Source organism: Hemitrygon akajei, chromosome 30 (assembly GCF_048418815.1).
Source record: "Hemitrygon akajei chromosome 30, sHemAka1.3, whole genome shotgun sequence".
NCBI lineage: Eukaryota > Metazoa > Chordata > Chondrichthyes > Myliobatiformes > Dasyatidae > Hemitrygon > Hemitrygon akajei.
The window spans coordinates 30,734,976-30,756,776 of NC_133153.1; the positions used below are offsets into that span (position 1 = coordinate 30,734,976).

At 40.4% G+C, this 21,801-nt stretch overlaps 1 pseudogene; it reads right to left on the reverse strand.

Annotated features, from left to right (window-relative positions):
• Window positions 1–5,032: 5,032 nt before the first annotated feature.
• The window catches only part of LOC140718937 (UDP-glucuronosyltransferase 2C1 pseudogene), a 30,742-nt pseudogene continuing 13,973 nt past the window's right edge, over window positions 5,033–21,801 (reverse strand).

The window sequence follows — 21,801 nt, forward strand, 5'->3', positions numbered from 1 at the left end:
TCATTACAAATTGCAGGGAATATTGCAGGATATACCTAATAGAGTGGCTACTGTGTATATAAATGCTAATTATTGTGGGATTGTACACAAAGCACTAAATAATTAAATGATAAAAATAGATTAGATGTCAGGCCAACAAAGCAAAAGCTCTAGACAGACTACATTTTGGGGCATCACATCTTAGAGCAAATATAACCACAGTTAAGGAGTGATAGGATAAAACAGAAGGACAATTTGCATCACCTAGGCCTGTGTTCAATTGAATCTTGACATCACAATGATGTATAGATACAAATGAATGTAAATTGGGGGAGGGGTATACCAGTGTAGGCATTTTGCATGTTACAAGTTTAGGATATTTGCAACTCCTTCCACTCAAGTTACTTAAGCTACTTAGTCTTGAGCTGGGTTCCAAACTGGGCTCCGCAGACCCCCTGTTTAAAGGTATTGTTTCACAACATCAAAAAGGTTGGGAACCCCTGGTCTAGAGGGATAATTGGTTGATGAACATTGATAGATTGTTGTTGAGCAAACATGTTAAGGTTAATGCATGCAATACATTGATGGAATCTGAGTGACTCAACAGGTTTGGGGAACCTTCAGACCATTCCTCTTCAGATCGCTTGATATTGCTGCCCACTTGTCTGCAGACGATATGCGTAAATACATTTTTCCTGCACATTGAAAACTACTTATTCTGTATTTCAATCAGCATCAAAGATACACTTGACACTGAACTTTGACATTTCTTGCATAATTTTTAGACCAAAATTTCACTAGGATTCATGAGTGATAAAAATAATTTGACCGACATGAAGAATCATTAAAATCAAATACATTTCAAAAGAATATTTCTTTATTCATAGGTCAGCTGAATTAGTTTGTTTTCCCTTATACCTCTAGTCACTTTACTCTTTTACATCCCCTGTTTTCCCTGTGAAATGCGGATCAGGTAGTTTCAATTCTTTTGTGTATATCAAAGCACAAAGTCTATATTATAATGTGTCTATTTCTCTCTCTTTTAATCTTTTTATTAGTATTAAAAATATTAAGAACAAAATCCAATTAAAATATTGATAATGGATTACAAACTTATAAACTCCCATTACACATGAAGGAATACATAAACAATGAATACAGTATAAGTAAGCTTTCCCAAAACATAAACCATATAGTATATATATGAACAAGGTAAGTCTAGATATTCCATAATATATAATATAAAAAAAGAGAAAAAATATATAAATCTATATATGAAAGATAACTAATCTACTAATCTAATATCTAAGAAAAAAAAACAAAAAAGGAAGAAAAAACTAAAAAAAAACTAAAAAAAAAGAGAAGAAAAAAAAAGGGCTGTTCATAATATCTCACAAGCATACATAAACATCAATGTCGTCAACTCCGATCCTCTCAACATACATACGATTAAAGCTGAAAAAACCTATAAGCCTGGCACAGGGCCATTACATCATATGAAAATATTGAATAAATGGTCTCCATATCTTTTCAAATTTAATAGAAGTATCAAATACAGCACTTCTAATTTTTTCTAAATTTAGACATAACATAGTTTGAGAAAGCCAATGAAATACCGTGGGAGGATTAATTTCCTTCCAATTCAACAAAATAGATCTTCTAGCCATCAAAGTGAGAAAAGCAATCATTCGACAGGCGGAAGGAGATAAGTGAAGTGAGCCCATCATCGGTAAACCAAAAATTGCGGTAATAGGATGGGGTTGTAAATCAATGTTCAGTACCGCCGAAATAATATCAAAAATATCTGTCCAATATTTTTCCAAAATCAGACATGACCAAAACATATGAGTTAAAGACGCGATTTCTGATTGACATCTATCACAAATAGGGTTTATATGAGAATAAAAATGAGCTAATTTATCCTTGGACATATGGGCCCTATGCACAACCTTAAATTGTATTAATGAATGTTTGGCACATATAGATGATGTATTAACTAATTGAAGAATTCTATCCCAATTCTCAATAGGAATAATAAGATTAAGCTCTCTTTCCCAATCATTTTTGGTCTTATCAAAGGGCACTGAACGTATCTTCATAATTATATTATAAAGTTTTGATATAAGCCCTTTTTGAAAAGGGTTTAATTCAAACAAACTCTCCAAAATATCTGAAGACACAAAATTTGGGAATGAAGGAAGTACCATACTTAAAAAATGCCTAACCTGTAAGTATCTAAAAAAATGAAATCTAGGCAAATTATATTTATTTGCTAATTGCTCAAAAGACATGAAACAGTTGTCCAAAAATAAGTCAGAAAATCTTAATAATCCCTTAGTTTTCCAAGCCAAAAAAGCTTGATCTATAATTGAGGGGTGGAAAAAACAATTAGATACAATAGGACTATTTAACACGAATTGAGTCAACCCGAAAAATTTCCGAAATTGAAACCATATACGTAAGGTATATTTAACTATCGGGTTGTCGATTCGATTCGGCAATTTAGAAAGAGCAAAAGGGAGAGATGTCCCTAAAATAGAACCCAGAGCATAAGCAGATACCGATTTAGTTTCCAAACTCACCCAATGAGGGCCAAAAGGACCATCCCATTCTTTCAACCAACATATCAAATATCTAATATTAACTGCCCAATAGTAAAATCTGAAATTGGGTAATGCCAACCCACCATCCTTCCTTGTCTTCTGTAAGTATATTTTACCTAACCTGGGATTTTTATTCTGCCATATATATGAGGAAATTTTTGAATCAACTTTAGTAAAAAAGGATTTCGGAATAAAAATTGGTATCGCTTGAAAAATATATAAAAATTTAGGTAAAATAACCATCTTAATAGCATTAATCCTACCTATCAGAGACAAAGATAATGGTGACTACTTAGTAAACAAGCCTTTAATCTGATCAATTAAGGGTAGAAAATTAAACCTAAATAATTCTTTATGGTTTTTTGTAATTTTAATCCCTAAGTAAGTAAAAGAGTCTTTAACTAATTTAAACGGTAAAATACCATAGTTTGGGACCTGTCTATTCAAAGGAAACAATTCACTCTTATTAAGATTTAACTTATACCCAGAAAACTCACTAAATTGAGCCAACAATGATAAGACTGCTGGAATAGATTTCTCAGGGTTAGAGATGAATAATAATAAATCATCTGCGTATAAAGATACCTTATGAATATCTGTTCCACGATTAATACCCAAAATATCCTGTGATTCTCTGATGGCAATTGCCAAAGGTTCTAAAGCGATGTTAAATAGTAATGGACTAAGAGGACAACCTTGTCTAGTGCCCCGAAATAAATGAAAAAATGGAGATCTTTGATTATTAGTAAACACCGAGGCTACTGGAGTTTGATATATCAGTTTAATCCAAGAAATAAAGGTCGGACTGAAGTTAAACTTCTCCAGCACATAAAATAAGTAAGGCCATTCAACTCTATCAAATGCTTTCTCCGCATCTAATGAAATAACACATTCTGAAGTATTGTGTGAAGGAGTATAAACAATATTCAATAATCTCCTAACATTAAAAAAAGAATAGCGATTTTTAATAAAACCGGTTTGGTCTTCCGAAATAATTTGGGGTAGTACCTTCTCCAGCCTGGAAGCCAGTAACTTGGAAAAAATCTTAGAATCCACATTCAATAAAGATATTGGTCTATAAGATGCACAATCAGTAGGGTCTTTATCTTTCTTCAGTATTAAGGAAATGGAAGCTCTATAAAAAGATTGAGGCAAATTCCCCAATCTAATTGCTTCTTCAAAAACCTTGCATAGCCAAGGAGATAGAGTAGCAGAAAAACATTAAAAAAATTCTACTGTGTACACATCTGGACCTGGTGCTTTCCCAGAATTCATTGAGGAAATGACCCCTTTAATTTCCGCATCCGTAAACGGAGTATCTATTACTGAAAGATCATCAGATGATAGTTTTGGAAAATTCAATTTCCCAAGAAAATCACACATGGTATTATGATCCTGAGGGAATTCAGATTGATACAGGGAGGTATAAAAGTCTTGCAAAGACTTATTTATCTCATCATGGTTAACTGTCAAATCCCCGTTCTGCTGACGAACCATAGTGATTTGCCATTTAACTGAAACATTCTTCAGCTGACTAGCTAACAGTTTTCCCGATTTATCACTATGTATATAAAAATCAGATCTGGTTTTCATTAATTGATTTTCAATCGGAGATGTAAGTAATAAACTATGTTCCATTTGAAGTTCAACCCTTTGTTTGTAAAGCTCCTTGCTAGGAGTAGTCGAATATTTCTTGTCAATCTCTTTAATTTTATCAACCAATAAAAGAGTTTCCTTCTTAATGCATTTTCTCAGACCAGCAGAATAAGAGATAATCTGTCCACGTATATACGCTTTAAAGGTGTCCCAAAGTATTCCGCAAGAGATATCCTCCGTGGAATTAGTTGAAAAGAAGAAATCGATCTGTTCCTTCATAAATTTAATAAAGTCCGGCTCTTGCAATAAGGTAGAGTCAAATCGCCATTGTCTAGCACTTAAAGCTGTATCCGTAAAATTAATAGAAAGTTTTAATGGAGCATGGTTGGAAATAGCTATAATATCATAATTACAACCAATTACCGATGGAATAAAACAAGAGTCAATAAAAAAAATAATCAATTCTTGAATAGGAGTGATAAACATGTGAGAAAAAAGAAAACTCTTTGTCATTAGGATGATGAAATCTCCAAATGTCAAAAACTCCATTATCAGTCAAAAAGGAGTTAATACAAGTGGCCGACTTATTGGGTACAGTCTGAATAGGTGTAGATTTGTCCATCAAAGGAATTAGACAACAATTAAAGTCACCACCCATTATTAACTTATATTCATTTAAATTAGGTAAAGAAGTAAATAAGGACTTAAAGAAATCAGGACAATCCACATTTGGGGCATAAACATTAACCATAGCAACCTTTTTATTACCGAGTAAACCCGTAATTAACAAAAATCTACCATTCGGATCCGAAAGGATATCATGTTGAACAAATGCAATAGAGGAGTCAATAAAAATTGAAACTCCCTTAACTTTGGCATTCGAATTCGAATGATACTGTTGACCCCGCCAAGACCTAAAAAAGCGATATTTGTCCTCCTTCCTCACATGAGTTTCTTGTACAAAAATAATATGAGCATTAAGTCTTTGGAATACTTTGAAAATCTTCTTTCGTTTAATCGGATGGTTTAATCCATTAGTATTCCAAGACACAAAGTTAATGGTTTGAGCCATGTTTCTAAAGTCATCCCTTTGGTATATAAAGGGTTAACCATGTTATAAACTCATGCACCCGGAAGAGGAACAAAAATAAAGAGCGGACCCGGAAGTGACGACATCGTAGACATATTTGTAGTTCAAGAACAGCCCAAGTAAAAAAACTAAAACAAATTGATAAGAGAAAAATTAAAAAGGAAAACAGACCAACCCCCACCCCCACATGAAAAAGAAAAAAAGCCAAAATATGACTAGAAAAAAGAAAAAATGAGACTAACTCTACCCCCATATCAGCGGCAGACCACTCCGTGTTTAAAGGATATATATTAAAAAAAACCACCCGGACTTTAAGAATTATGATCGCAGTACTAAAAACTACGCTTCTTAATATGCTGAGTTGTAAAGAAAAAGGGAATATAATCACTAAAAGTTTATAAATCGGGTTATAACCCAAACAAATCAAGAAGTATTTAAACTATGATAAGCGATGCATTATAGGAAGAAGACGAAAAAAGAAACAATAACGCCATCTTAAACTAAACCAATACTTTGCAAAAAACCATTATCTTGATATTAAACAAAAAATTCACTTCGAAAGGTTAAAAATATACCTTCAAGGGAACAAAAATAATAGACAAAAATATAGTATAGTAGTTAAAGTGTATAAGACAAAGCGATTAATATAACGAAAACACATTTTAACTTAAATATGAAGTATAGGATAAACCTACACCAATAACCAGAGACTAACCCTGGTTTAAGAAATCGAAAACCATCTTTCACGATCAGAATCACTCATTTAATGGAGAGTAGTAACTGTATCAGTAGGGAAGTTCTCCTCCAAATACTTTTTCGCTTCAAAGGTAGACAAAAATACTTTACGCGGAGCATTCGGGGGGGAGATCCTGAGCTTCGCCGGGTATAAGAGCGCAGGTTTTAGATTTTTCTCATAACATTCAGACATCAGAGGTTTAAAAAGCAGCCTTTTTTTCATAACTTCTGGGCTAAAATCATCCACCAAACGAAAGCAATAATCACGAAATTTAATCATCCCAGCCCTTCGAGCTTCACGAATGAGTTGTTCTTTGTCGTGTACGTAATGAAATCGGACGATTACCACCGGGGGCTTATCTGAAACCGTCGGTGAACGACTCCAAATTCTATGTGCTCGGTCAAGTAGCGGAGGGTTTTCTGGAAAAACCGACGGAAACGCATCTTTTAGAAATTGAGCAAAGTATTTCGAAGGATCGCCTTTTTCTATGCCGTCTGGGAGACCAAGTATGCGTAGGTTCTGTCTTCTGGACCGATTCTCCAAATCGACACTCTTGGCTTTAAGTGTCTCCACCAGTTTAATAGTCGAAATTAAATCCTGTTGCAATTTTTCAATTGTCAAATCTCGTTTCCGAGCTTCTTCTTGCAGAGATGTGATAAGCGCTTGCTGCTGGTTAATTACTGAATCCGTCTTAACCATATAATCTTGAAAAGCCTTTATATCTCGTTGAAAAGCCTGATGTTGTTCCTCAAATTTTTTATCCAAAAGCTCCATAAGCAGTTCATAAGTTAACTCAGTGTGTTGCGGTTGAGCTGGCTTCTTTCCATTACCGTTCGGGTTTCGCCCCGGTTCTCGTCCTTTGGATCTAAGAGCCATTTCTGTTTGCATATCTTCCAAAATTCACAATAAAATCTTAACGATAAGCCCGAGAAAGTAGCAAAAATCTTTTGGTGTAGGTAACAATAAGTTGAATAAGGGTGATCAAAGGTTAAAAAAAGTAAAGGTTATGGAGCGGATCTGAAACAGTACTCACTCCATGAGCAGCTCCCGCTGACCTCCCGCGTCTATTGCTAATGATTTATTCTCAGAGTAGCCTTTGCTAAATTCATGAAATCTGGAAAGAATGTTCCATGGAATAACTTCAGAAAAAAAATCAATTAATTCTAAACAACATAAAGCACCATATCCCAACACAAGATAGTGTAACCTCACTCAGTCTTTTGTTTTCCTCCACATGCAATACGACAAAGTTTCTTCAGTGCTACAACCATCAGCACTGTGACCATGAATAACATGGACAACAGAAAGACCATCACATCAACACAGTAGTAAACGTACCAGGGCAGTCGGTAGGATTCAGAGCACAAATGGCCTGCTCCTTTGTGTCGGGCAACATACTCAATCCAGAAAATGGCTCGCTCCAGTGGTGACTCTGGCTGGTCCCGATGGAGGGCAGAGAGTTTCTTCATGTTGTCCCGGTAAAATGTGCCATTTATCACCTCATTAAGTGCCTGCAATAGATCTGTTGAATGCACGGTTGCAACATTAAGCATCTTTGCTGCGCCTTGGGATTCAAGTCGGACTATATTGTCAAACTGGTCAAAAATTAGAGGCATGCCAATCACTGGCACCCCGTGATAGATGGCCTCATAAATACCATTGGTACCACCATGAGAAATGAAGACTCGTGTGTTGGGGTGTCCCAGAAGGTCGTTCTGAGGGATCCATTTTATCAGTAGTGTATTATTACCTACATTGGGAGGGGTTTCTCCATCATATCTCCAAATCACCTTCTGGGGTACTTGAGCAAATGCCTCAGCTATTTCCATTGTAATCTGCTTTGGCAAGGAATGTATAACAGATCCTAACGACATCACAATAAGTCCATGCTTTCCTGAGCTTTGAACAAACTCTTCAAACTCTGCCGCTAGTGGTCGGGCTGGTTTACACTGGAAGCCTCCAATGTAGACAATATTTGGCATGGTGGGTCTTGGGAATTCAAACACAAAATCCATTCTCATTAGCAACAAATCAGCCCTCAAGAGAAGCGTTTGGATGTCTGTGTCTGGTCCCAGATGTTGATGACAGATTTCTTTATATATTGGGTATATAAATAATTCTGAGATGACTAGCTGAATAAGATACTGCACAATGTTTTCTGTTCTCTGGAGAAAATTCATTTTATCTGTAAAGTGTGAGCCTGGATTTGGGATGTAAGAAAGTGGCGATGGAGCAAAATGAGAATGAGCTTCTCCAAAAGGAAGCCATCGAACATTATACACCAATGGGACTTTTAAATAATAAGCAAGCATTGGACCAGCAACTAAAACGGGATCTGTAAGCAATATCTCAAAATCTGCATTCTTAAGTCGGTTTAACAAGCTTTTGTTTTCAAATATTGCCCTGGTTTCATCCTGAAAAAATCTATGTAAATAATACTTGAAAAGATTATAAGTTAACAGCAACTTAATTTTGCCCCATGTTGTCCAACCATTCTGGAAGCTTTCCAATGAATTTTGCACAAGATATTCAAGCTGCTTCAAAACTCCAAATTGTTCAATATCTTTCTCTTGTTTAGTCCTTATGAATTCAAAGAGATCTGGTCTTTCTTTTACATACAAAGTTGATGAGTAAGAAAGCACTGTGATATTGTGTCCGTGTTCTTTTAGTTTTTCTATTAGAATCTCCATATTGATCCAATGACTTCCATCCACGGGTACAACCAATATCTTAGCCCCTTGTGTGACTGGACAAGGCAGCATGATGAAAATGCTAAGAGCACATGCAATCTGCAATCTGCTTTTCCATCCAGGACTATCCATCTTGAAAATAGCTGATCACACCGATCCTGTTGTAGAAATAATTAGAAATGTTGGTAAGCATAATAATATATTGGTAACAAAAAACATTTTACATGTAGTTGTGTGTTTTCTTGTCACCACCTTAACTCTACTCACTGTATGGAGTACACTCCCAGTTGTAGCTGAATTTGAATGACATACAACACACAAATTTAATTTGGAAGCAGAACTCAGCTACACAACTAGGTCACCTTTCTGGTTCATGGGCTCAGCTGATGTTTCAAGGATGACAAGTTACCACAGGGATAGTGAGCAACAGGTTCTTTTTATGAGTTCAAGGAGCAAGACTTTGTATTGCAAATACCAAAGTAACAAGGAGTGGTGAAATGGAAAGCTCTGACTTTGTATGCCCCATAGCAACAAATCCTGATCAGCAATGCATATCTTCCACCATAAAGACTTGAGATTCCCACTGTGACATTTTCTGGTTTGGGATATTGATGCACCATCAGTAACTCACTCTGAGACGTAAAAGTGAGATATCGGCTTTTATTGACTGGAAGAAGGAACGAGCAGTGAGTGACCACCATACTACATCCTGGAGACTGAGAGGCCGGGCTCAGACCTCAATCGCCTTTATACAGGGGTCTGTGGGAGGAGCCACAGGAGCAGTCAGCAGGGGGCGTGTCCAGACAGGTATATGTAGTTCACCACAGATATCCTATAATGTTTGGTCATTTCATCCTCTCAAGGTGAGAATGGGGAACATCTGAATTATACAACCTGTAACATTAAAACATAAGACAGTTATTGTAAGGCAGGCCATATGTTGAAGACTGTGTTGAATTTATGGTGATATGGTTAAACCACAAAGATAAGGAAACTGTAAATTTGAGCTTAATCGAAAAACTACCTCAGAGGTCACTTTGTTAGGTACACCTATACACCTGCTCTTTAATACAAATATCTAATCCAGTTTAAGATGGTGCTGCTGAAGTCAAGCAACAACTTCATGGTGGCTTTCAAAGTAAGAAATACAATTAAATATTTTACTAATAACACATTTTCTGTAAATATTCATGGTATACGGTCACTGCAAACAATGAGGAAGCAAGGCTGAGTGGAGGGTCGAAGTGTGTGTGTGCAGGAGCAAGGTCAAGGCATATTTGAGACAGAGTCAGAGTTGAAGCAAGCAGAGTGGAGGAGATTCAGAGCCCTTACACCTAAACCAATAGCGAGATTTGATCAATTTAAGCATCGGACTAATTGGGAAATATTGGGCACGGGCTGACGTATGGCGGGGGGGTGGGGTCTAGGCCCAAAGTGTATCAATGCAACAGGTCCCAGTCTTTGAGAGAGCAATGAATCGATGTTTGGAGGATTTAAACGCCAGGCCAGATGATTGATAAGGCAGGGTGTCAGGACTGCAGGAAAGAATGGGCCAGTTCTGCTTCCTGCTGTTCTTTGCTGAACTAAGGCTGAGGCAGTGGGCCTGCTCTGTCTGGTCTGGGTTCCGTGTCTGAGGACTGAATTTTGCTCTAAATGTATTTTGCTTACTTTTATTGTTTGCCCCTAATAAAGTGGCCACTGCGTGCCTAAGTATAACTATTGCTGAGAGGAGAGGATGGGATAACTTTGCCAGAAAGTATCACTGAAGTATAACAAGTATTGCTGCTGATTAACTACCTCAGTGTGCCATGACAATGTTGTATATGTGGTCATGTGGACTTGGTGAGACACGAAAACTGTCCCTTGGTTTGAGCCTGAAACTAGAACTCATTTTCTCTTTCCACAGACAATCAGGGCTCTACGTTCTAGTGTTTGATTATGCTAACTGGCCTGCAATGAAATTATCGCGATACAAACAAGTTCAAGTTTAATTGTAGTTTAACTACACATGAATACCCATGAATACAGTCAAACAAAACAGCGTTACTCCGGGGCCAAGATTCAACTCACATTACCAATAGTCACACACAGCACAAGGCAGACATTGTACATATAATTATGATAACTGTAAAATACAGAGTCTCACACAAAAAAAAGACCCTGAGTGAAGGAGGACATTAAGTGACCATCTCCTGTAAAGTGGCCCTCGCAACATAAATGCAAGGGTTTCGGCAGATGCTGGAAATCCAGAGTAACGCACACAAATTGCTGAAAGAACTCATCAGGTCAGGTAACATCCATGGAGGGGAATAAAGAGTCAATGTTTCAGCTGAGACTCTTGTGGTGAACTACATATACCTGTCTGGACACGCCCCCCCGCTGACACTGACCGTGGCTCCTCCCACAGACCCCAGTATAAAGGCAATTGGAGACACAGCCCCGGCCTCAGTCTCCAGGATCTAGTGTGGTGGTCAATTGCTGTTTGTTCTTTCACCTAGCCAATAAAAACATATATCTCACCTCACGTCTCCGAGAATTATTGATGGTGCATCAACTCTTCATCAGGACTGTTAAAGCATTTCCTTACCACTTAATGCGCAGTATAAGACACTTGCTAGTCCTGCTGTTTGGATAATATGTAAAACATGTTTCTCAGTGTACCTATTGCATGCAGCATTAACAATAATAAACCAATATACCAATTTAAATTGATTAGAATGGTGCAAAGTTTGACAGGGTTAGTCATAGAATAAGTAGAAGAAGATTGTGAGATTGAAACAGGATTTCAATTACACTTCACATTCTCTGGATCTTTTCAATGATTTCACGTTCCCTGGCCCCCATCATTTTATTTTCACTATGGAGGTCCAGTCCCTGTACACTTCCATCCCCAACCAGGAAGGCCTCAAAGCTCTCCATTTCTTTCTGGACACCAGACCCAACCAGTTCCCCTCCACCACCACTCTACTCTGTCTAGTGGATCTAGTCCTCACTCTCAATGATTTCTCCTTTGTCTCTTCCCACTTCCTTCAAACAAAAGGTGTAGCCATGGGCGCCTGCCTTTTTGTTGGCTGCGTCGAACAGTCTATGTTCCAAGCTTACTCTGGTGTCCGTACCCCTCTTTTCCTACACTGCATTGACAACTGCATTGTGCTGCTCCCTGCACCTACGTGGTGCTCGTCAACTTCATCAACTTTGCCTCCAACTTCCACCCTGCTCTTAAATTTTGTTGGTCCATTTCCAACACCTCCCTCTCCTTTCTCGATCTCTCTGTCTCTATGTCTGGAGACAGATTATCTACTGATGTCTATTATAAACCCAAGGACTCTCACAGCTACCTAGACTATACCTCTTCCACTTGTAAAAACACCAACCCCTTCTCTCAATTCCTCCATCTCCTTTGCATCTGCTCTCAGGATGAGGCTTTTCATTCCAGAACAGAGGAGATGACCTCCTTTTTCAAAGAAAGGGGATTCCCATCTTCCACCGTCAACACTGCCCTCAACTGCATCTCTTCCATTTCACAGACATCTGCTCTCACGCCACCCTGCCAGGGATAAAGTTCCTCTTGTCCTCACCTACCACCCCACCAAAGTCCGCCACCTCCAACGGGATCCCACCACCAAGCACATCTTCGCCAAGCACCTACACTCTGTCCGCCAGAAGAAGTAGGATCTCCCAGTGGCTGTACATTTCAATTCTACCTCCCATTCCCATTCTGACATGTCAGTCCACGGCCTCCTCTACTGTCACAATGAGGCCACACTCAGGTTTGAGGAACAATACCTTATATTCCGTCTGGTTAGCCTCCAACCTGATGGCATAAACATCCATTTCTCTAACTTCTGGTATTGCCTCCCCACCATTCCCCATCCCCTTTCCCCTCTCTCACCTTATCTCCTTACCTGCCCATCACCTTCCTCTGGTGCTCCTCTTGCCTTTCTTTCTTTCATGGTCTTCTGTCCTCTCCTATTAGATTTCCCCCTACTCCAGTCCTGTATCTCTTTCACTAATCAACCGCCCAGCTCTTTACTTCACCCCTCCCCATCCCGGTTTCATCTCTCACCTTGTGCTTCTCCCTCCCCTCGACTCCAACTTTTAAATCTACTCCTCATCTTTTTTTTTCTCCGACGGCGCCAAAGGATCTCAGCCTGAAACATCGACTGTACCCTATACCATAGATGCTGTCTGGCCTGCTGAGTTCCTCCAGCATTTTGTGTGTGTGGCTTGGATTTCTGGCATCTGCAGATTTTCTCTTGTTTGTGATCGAAACAGGATTTATTTATTGAGAGATTCAGCACGGTATAAGCCATTCTGCCCCATCAAGCTGCACTGCCCCAACAATTGACCTAATCACAGGACAATTTACAATGACCAGTTAACCAACTAATCTTTGAACTGTGGGAGGAAACCCACACAGTCATGGGGAAAATGTTCAAACTCCTCTGTTAATATAATACTGCACGGCACACACAAAAAAAATCAGCTTCTACTAATAATGCAATTCTTAATTTCTGAAAATACAATCTGTAAAACATTCACAAACAAATGCACAGGCGTGTTTTAGAACTCAAGGTTATCCGTTATCATCATCTGCAAGTGCAAGGTAGTTTACATAATATGTTGTTTGTACTTTTTACCTTTTACTTACTGCCGTGGTCAAAAGTAATAGCTTCAAAGCGGTTGTAACTTCAGCAAAGGAAAAGAGTATGGCACTTTTCTAATGGAGGCACCACAGCTTTTAAGCTTCTCTTATCATGCGTCGTTTATCTTTCCGCATTTTTTCTATTCACAATCTATCATATTTCTGTTTTCAGCAGCAAGTTCAGAGGCAGAGTCTTTCTGAGTCATCGTTGCTTTTAATAACGCATCTCAAGTGCTGGAGGGACTAGTGGGTCGGTCAATAAATCATAAGTACAAGAGGTTCTGCAACTCTGAAAATCCAGAGCAAGCCATGCAAAATGCTGGAGGAAATCAGCAGATCAGGCAGCATCTATAGAAAGGAACAAAGAGTCAATGTTTTGGTCCGAGCCCCTTTCATCAGAACTGGAAAGGAAGGGGAAGGTGGAGCCAAGAGGGGGAGGAGTATAAGCTCAAAGGTGATAGGTGGGCCAGGTTGGTGAGGGAGGGGAGATGAAGAGATAATCTGAGAGGTCATGTGTGAAAAAGGTAAAGGGCTGAAGGAGATGGAATTTGCTAAGTGAGGAGAGCAAACCATGGGAGAAAGGGAAGGAAGAGGAGCACCAGAGGGAGTTGATAGGCAGATAAGGAGAAGAGAAAAATTAAGAGGGGAACCATAATGGTGAATGGAAGAAGAGGGGGGAGGGGCATAAATGATCAGAAATTTGATAAGTCAAGGTTCATGCCATCAGGGTGGAAGCTACCCAGACAGAATTCACACCTGAGAATGGCCGGATCTTGCGGTAGAGGGGTCCATGGATGAACACGTATGAATGGGAATGGGGATTGGAATTAAAATAATTGTCCACTTGTTACAGACAGAGCGAAGGTGCTCAACAAAGCAGCCCCCGTTTACGCTGGGGTCTCACTGAGGTAGAGGAAGCTGCATCGCGATCGCCTGATACAGTAGAAGTATTGTCTCGCCTGGAAAGACTGTTTAGGGTCCTGAATGGAGGTGAGGAAAGAGGTGAATGGGCAGGTGTAGCCCTTCTTCTCTTGCAGGGTTAAGTGCCAGGAGGGAGATCAGTGGGCAGGAACAAATGGACAAGGGAATCACGGAGCAAGCGACACCAGCAGAATGTGGGGTTTGGGGTGGGTAAAGATGTATTTGGTGGTAGAACTTCGTTGAAGATGGTGGAAGTAAATGCTCCTCTCCTATCAGATTCCTTCTTCTTCAGCCCTTTATCTTTTCCACCCATCACCTCCTCGCTTCTCACTTCACCCTCTCCTATCCACCCACCTTTACCCTCACCTGGCTTCACCTATCACTGCCTTCCCCTCCCCCCAGAAACTTGGAAACACAGAAAACCTACAGCACAATACAGGCTGTTGGGCCTACAATGCTGTGCCGAACATATACTTACTTTAGAAATTACCTAGGGTTACCCATAGCCCTCTATTTTTCTAAGCTCCATGTTCCTATCCAGGAGTCTCTTAAAAGACCCTATCATATCTGCCACCACCACCGTTTTTGGCAGCCCATTCCATGCACTCACCACTCTCTGTGTAAAAAATTTACCCCGACATCTCCTCTGTACCTACTTCCAAGCACCTTAAAGCTGTGCCCTCTCATGTTGGCTATTTCAGCCCTGGGAAAAAGCCTCTAACTATCCACACCATCAATGGCTCTCATCGTCTTATTCACCTCTATCAGGTCACCTCTCATCCTCCAAGGAGAAAAGGCCAAGGTCACTAGAGCTACTCTCATAAGGCGTGCTCCCCAATCCAGGCAACATCCTTGTAAATCTCCTGTGCACCCTTTCTATGGTTTCCACATCCTTCCTGTAGTGAGGCGACCAGAACTGAGCACAGTACTCCAAGTGGGGTCTGATCAGGATCCTATATAGCTGCAACATTACCTCTCTGGATTACATTACCTTATTCTGGATTTCTTGCAGGCATTCACAGTAGAACAAAAAGAGTCAATGATGAACTGCACACAAGGACTGTCAATCAACCAGTGTGCAAAGGAAGACAAACTGCATGTATAAGCAACAAACAAACAATAAATAAATAGATAATATGATTTGAAGGATAAATCTGGAAATTATTAGGAATCCTGGCTGATGAGGCATTGGTTAGAAAAATGAATGAAGCATATATCGCGCTTCGGAAATCAGAGACAAGTGAATGTTGTGAAATTTGTTTTTTGCAGCAGCAGTACAATGCAATACATGATTTTAAAAGTTATAAATTACAATAAGAAATACATATATATAATTAAATTAAATAAGTAGTGCAAAAAGAGGCCAAAAATATAGTGAGGTAGTGTACATGGTTTCGTTGTCCATTCTGAAACCTAATGGCAGAGGGGAAGAAGCTATTCCTTAAAAGTTGAGTGTGTGTCTTCAGGCTCCTATGCGTCCTCCTTGATTGTAGCAATGAGACGTGGGCATGGCCTGATTGATCAGGTCCTTAATTATGGATACCACCTCTTTGAAGCATTGTCTTTTGAAGAAGTCCTTGCTGCTGGGGATTCCAGTGTCCATGATAGAGCTGGCTGAGTTTGTAAATTTGTGCAGGTTTCCAATTCTGTGCAGTGGCCCTTCCAAACTAGACGGTGATGCAACCAATTAGAATGCTCTCCACGGCACATCTAAAAATTTGCTTGAGTTTTTGGTAACATATCAAATTTCCTCAAACTACAAATGAAATATAGCCTTTTTGTAATTGCATCAATATGTTGTACCTAGGATAGATCTTCAGAGATATTGATAGTCATGAACTTGAACCTGCTCACTCTTTCCACTGCTGATGAGAATGGGTGTGTGTGTTCCCTTGACTTCCCCTTTCCCAAAGTCCAGAATCAATTTGTTGGTCTTATTGCACTGAGTGAAAGGTTGCTGTGAAACCATTCAACCAGCTGAGGACTTCTTCAAAAGACAATGCCTCCAAGAGGCATTCTGAGGAGACAGCACCCTCAACTGTGCACTGATGATGGGCTTCTTGACTGGAGCCAAAACTTCTGCAAAGATTTCGCCAAGCTCAGTGTTCAAACAAACTTCCAAATAGCCAACCTGAGCTACCAATATTCCGAAATAAGTCTTACTTACGGCAAATCAAATCAGTGAGGATTGTTCTGGGCAGCCTACAAGTGTTGCCACACTACTGCCACCAACATGGTAGCTGGGGGAAAAAACTGGAGCAGCTGGAAGAAGCCCATGTGGTCATGGGGAGAACATACAAACTCCTTACAGGCAGAGGCAGGAGTCGAACCCAGATTTTACAGCTATCATTGTTATAGCTTTACACTAACCACTGCACTACTGTGTTGCCTGAAAATTGGAAAGTAGGCCATGGAGTGGCAAATAGATTTCAAAGCAAATAAGTGTGGTGTGAAGCATTTGGAAAGTTAAACCAGAATAGGATTTGTGTTGTAGGGCACTAGAAAGTGCAATTGAGCATGGAGACCTAGCATCATAGGTAGACAAGGGGATGAAGAAAGCTTTTAGCTTGCTGGCCTTTGTCAGTCAAGACACTGAGACTAGGAGTTGGGACAATATGTTGCAGTTGTGTAACTTATTGGTGGTGTCGCACCAATGTACAGTTTTGGCCAACCTGTTAGGGAAAAGTCATGGTTAAACTGGAGAGAGTGCAAAGAATATTTAGCGAAGAAATATATAACTCAGGACTGCAATGCCTGAGTTATAGGGTTGGCCAGACTAGGTCTATATTCTTGGAATGTAGAGAAATGGTGGGGGCAAGCTTAAATAAAAGTATAAAATTAAAAAAGACATAGATAAGGTGGATGGCAACAGTCTTTTCTCCGTGGTAGGAGGAGTCCAGAACTGCGGGTTGGGTTCATAGGTATATTTACACGCAGAGGGAGGTGAGCATATGGAATGAGCTGCCAGAGGCAGTGGATGAGTTTGTTAAAATGGTATCATTCTAAAAAGCACAACTGGTAACTGGAACTCTGCAAGTTGAAGCCTGATGGATGAGGCTTGGAGCCTGGAGACTGGAGGCCTGGAGAATTGGAGGACTGTCCACGTGTGTGGGTGGAAGGGAGGAAAGAGGTTATTAATTTCCACAGATGTCGCTTGACCAGCTGAGTTACATAGAAAACCTACAGCACAATACAGGCCCTTCGACCTACAAAGCTGTGCCGAACATGTCCTTAACTTAGAATTACCTAGGCTTACTCATAGGCTATTTTTCTAAGCTCCATGTATCCATCCAGGTGTCTCTTAAAAGACCCTATCGTTCCTGCCTCCATCGCTGCCACTGGCGGACCATTCCACGCACTCACCACTCTCTGCTCTGTAATGCTGTCTTCCTTTTAAACTCTTCCCGCAGTTCTCACTGGCCGACCTCCATGCGCTCGTGCAGTCGTGCCCCAATCAAACCGCTGAAGAAGTAACCGTCACTTTTTCAACTCTGCTCGCTTTTAAACTCTCCCAACGTTTTGTGTGTGTTGTACAGCTGTTGTCACTCTGTTGCTGGTCGTCTTCGGTATAGTTCTGCTGAGCATTGTGAGCGTGTTAAGTTGGCACTGGAATGTGTGGCTGTGGTGAACTACATATGCCTGTCTGGACATGCCCGCCCTGCTAACTGCTCCTGTGGCTCCTCCCACAGACCCCTGTATAAAGGCGATTGGAGGCACTGCTCCTCCCTCAGTCTCCAGGATGTTGTGTGATGGTCTCTTGCTGCTGATAGTGCTCTCTTCCAGCTAATAAAAGCCTACCTCACCTCACGTTCCCGAGAGTTATTGATGGTGCATCAGTGGCAACACTTGCGGGCTGCCCCCAGCACAGCCTTAGGTTCTGTTGGTTGTCAGTGCAAACAACACATCTCACCATATGTTTCGATATACATGCAATTAATAAATGAATTTGAATCTGAATTTGAGAATGAATCTCAAGGTTATATATAGTAACTAACTAGGTAATAAATTTACTTTGAAAATCTTGAATAAATGGTTGTCATTCCTGAGAAAAAAGCTGCAGCGAGCAGTCATGAGTTAAATCATTCTGGTGCCTCAAATGCAAGTGTGTGACGTGCTTGAAGTTCAGTCTGTTTCTCGTAGAATGCAAATGAGGTCGGTGAAATGTGAACTTCAACGGGCTCCAAAAGCAGGCTTGTATAGTCCAGCTTCACATTTTCAAACTGGTTAAGCAAGGTTTTGCTTTTGAAGTGTGCAAGAGCTAATTTTCTCATGCAATTATGTTTTGACTACACCTTGTACTGTTGATGAAAGTTGCGGCCCATTATTCCAGGCCATAATTTAGGAACTTGGAGGATCAATCTTTTATTATGTTATTTTCACCATGGCAATTTTGCATTTGAGTAATAATGGACTGATAGAGCTAAGTAACACTCACGTCAGATAGCATCTGTGAAGGGGAATAAAGAGTCAATGTTTCTGGCAAGACTCGTTATCAGGACTGGAAAAGAAGGGGCTAAAAGACAGAATGAGAAGTTGAGGCTAAGGAAGGTGGGATGAAGGTAGAACAGTGATAGGTTGAAGAGTTAAAAGGCTGAAGAAGAAGAGTTCCAATAACAGAGGACAGTAGACCATGGTAGAAGATGAAGGAGGAGGGAAACTAGAGGGAGAACAGAAGGGGTAAGAGAGTAGCTAGAACAGGGAACAGAAAAAGAGTAGGGAGAGAAGGAAGAAATCGATGTTCATGGAATCTACCCAAACAGAATATGAGGTGTTGCTCCTCCAACTGGAGAATGGCCTGTTCTTGCAGTAGAGGTGGCCACGGACAGACATGTACAAATGGGAATGGGAATCTGAATTAAGATAGTTGGTCATCAGCAAATCCTGCTTGTTGCAGATGAAGCAAAAGTTCTCAACAAAGTGGTTCCCCAATCTACATTGGGTCTCATTGATATAGAGGAGACCGCACAGGGAGCACCGGATATAGTTGTTAATCCCAACAGACTTGCAGGTGAAGCGTTGCTTCATCTGGAAGGGGCCTTGAATGGAGGTGAAGCTATCGTTTTAAACAAGTGTCACCTACCTGCGAGAGTCCTCATCGCTGTGGCCTGCACCTGCTGCTGATAGCACCGTCGTATTATAGAAATGATTCTAGCATGGATAAAACAGTGGTTGATTAGCAGGAAGCAAAGAGTGGGAAACAGAGAGCCTTTTCTAGTTTGCTGTCAGTGACTAGTGGTGTTACACAGCGGTCTGTAATGGGACCAATTCTTTTTACATTACATGTCAATGATTTTGATGATGGAATTGATGGCTTTGTTGCAAAGTTTGCAGGTAATACAAAGATATGTAGAGGGACAGTTAGCTTTGAGGAAGTAGAGAGGCTACAGAAGGACTTAGACAGATTTGGAGAATGAGCAAAGAAATGGTAGGTGGAATACAGTGGCAGGAAGTGTATGGTCGTGCACTTTGGTAGAAGAAATGAAATGGTTGACTATTTACTAAATGGAGAGAAATCACAAAAAAATTGATGCACAAAGGGAATTGGGAATCCTTGTGCAGGATTCCCTAAAGGTTAATCTGCAGTTGGAGGCTGTGGTAAAGAAGGCAAATGCAATATTAGCATTCATTTCAAGAGGACTAGAATATAAAAGCAAAGGTGTAATGTTGAATTATGAGCAGGTCTGGGTCCCTTATTTTAGAAAGGATGTGCTGAAATTAGGGGGATTTCAAAGGAGATTCACAAAAATGATTCCAGGATTGAATGCTTGTCATATGATGAGCATTTGATGGCTTTGGGCCTGTTCACCAGAATTCAGAAGAATAAGGGGTGACCTAAATGGTGAAAGGTCTTGATAGAGTGGATGTGGAGAAGATGTTTCCTATGGTGGGACATTCTAAGACCAGAAGACATGGCTTCAGAATAGAGGGGCGTCCTTTTACAATGGAGATTAGGAGGAATTTCTTTAGCCAGAGAGTGGTGAATCTGTGGAATTTGATGCCACACAAAGCTGTGCAGGCCAAGTTGTTATGTATATTTAAGGCAGAAGTTGATCGATTCTTGATTGGTCAGGGATGAAGGCAGGAGATTGGAGCCGAGAGGAAAATTGGATCAGCCATGATGAAACGGCGGATCTACGCTATCATGGTGCTGTCTTACTTGATTTTAGATCCCTGAAAAGTTTGTCGTCTCTGACATCCTGTAGTCTTTGTACTTCTTTAATACTGCCTTCAGCACAGACCAAAATGTTATAATTGTCCCACTGGTTACCTTGGAGAATGTAACTCATAATTACCAGTTGATTATTTGTGCTGAAAGGGTTGAGCTATCAAGCCAAGTTGCTTGGGTTGGATTTCTGTTTCCTTAGAGATTAACCCGTGACCTGACTGAGAATTGTAAAGTGATTAAAAGTGCTGATAGGACAACATGTTTCTATGAGAGTGAGTTTGGACCATGTGATATAGGAGTAGAACTAGGCCATTTGGCATATCAAGCCTTTTCTGCCCTTCAATCCTGGATAAATTATTTTCCCTTTGAACCCCATTCACTTGACGTTTCCACGCATCTCCCGTCCTTGTGTTTCTTGGTGCAAGAGGTTGCGGATTTTGGAGGTACATCAAAGTAGCCTGGGAGATAACAGCAGTGCATTCTGCAGTTGATACTGTGTACTGGAAGAAATGAGCACTTACGGTGGTGGATGGAGTGCTAATCAAATGGACTGTTTCATCCTAGACAATATCAAGTTTCTTAAGAATTGCTGGAGCTGCACCCATCTAGGCAAGTGGAGAGATTCCATTACGTTCATGATTTGTGCCTTGCAGATGGTGAGAGGGCCTGAGATGTCAGAAGACAAGTCACTTGTCACATTGTTGAAGGCCTCTGACATGCTCAGGTAGCTACCTGACAGGGTTTTTGGACAGGGACAACGCCAGGATGTTGATGACTGGTGATTCAATTAAAGTAATGCCTTTGAATGAGAAACTGTCTTAGTTTCATCCATTTGGTACAAATTCATGTTCAAATGTGCTGGTCTTCATGATACTGGGCTAATTCTTTGGCTTGAACATAGAACATAGAATAGTACAGCACATTACAGGTCCTTCGGCACACAATGTTGTGCCGACCTTCAAACCCTGCCTCCCATGTAACCCCCCACCTTAAATTCCTCCATATACCTGTCTAGTAGTCTCTTAAATTTCACTAGTGTATCTGCCTCCACCACTGACTCAGGCAGTGCATTCCACGCACCAACCACTCTCTGAGTGAAAAACTTTCCTCTAATATGCCCCTTGAACTTCCCTCCCCTTACCTTAAAGCCATGTCCTCTTGTACTGAGCAGTGGTGCCCTGGGGAAGAGGCGCTTGGCTGTCCAGCGTAATCCGTTGATCGTAAAGGTAGAGTCGCTGAGCTATGAGATCGCGAACTATGTGCTGCACATTTCTGCAATTCATCATGGGGGCCAAGCCGTGTGCTTCCAGAACATTCACTGCCATTTCCAGCACAATAACTCCTCGAATTAAATCTTGTCCTCTCCAGCTCCCCA